This window comes from Penaeus monodon, chromosome 19, assembly GCF_015228065.2.
Source record: "Penaeus monodon isolate SGIC_2016 chromosome 19, NSTDA_Pmon_1, whole genome shotgun sequence".
NCBI lineage: Eukaryota > Metazoa > Arthropoda > Malacostraca > Decapoda > Penaeidae > Penaeus > Penaeus monodon.
The window spans coordinates 18745034-18745238 of NC_051404.1; positions in this window are offsets into that span (position 1 = coordinate 18745034).

Consider the following 205-nt stretch of genomic DNA (forward strand, 5'->3'; position numbering starts at 1 on the left):
GAGCCACCACAATGATCTTGCCTGAGTGTGAACCCATTTTGAGAATATTACACAGAGATAAGCTTTGTTGTTCTCATAACTGTCTCCTCAGGTTGCGGCTCTGATATCAGTATAAACCGTGGACTTCTTTCTGCACTCAATTGAATTTCATTGCAGTATCAGCTTCAATAATCATTCTGTTATACGGGTATTGTATCTTTTTGGT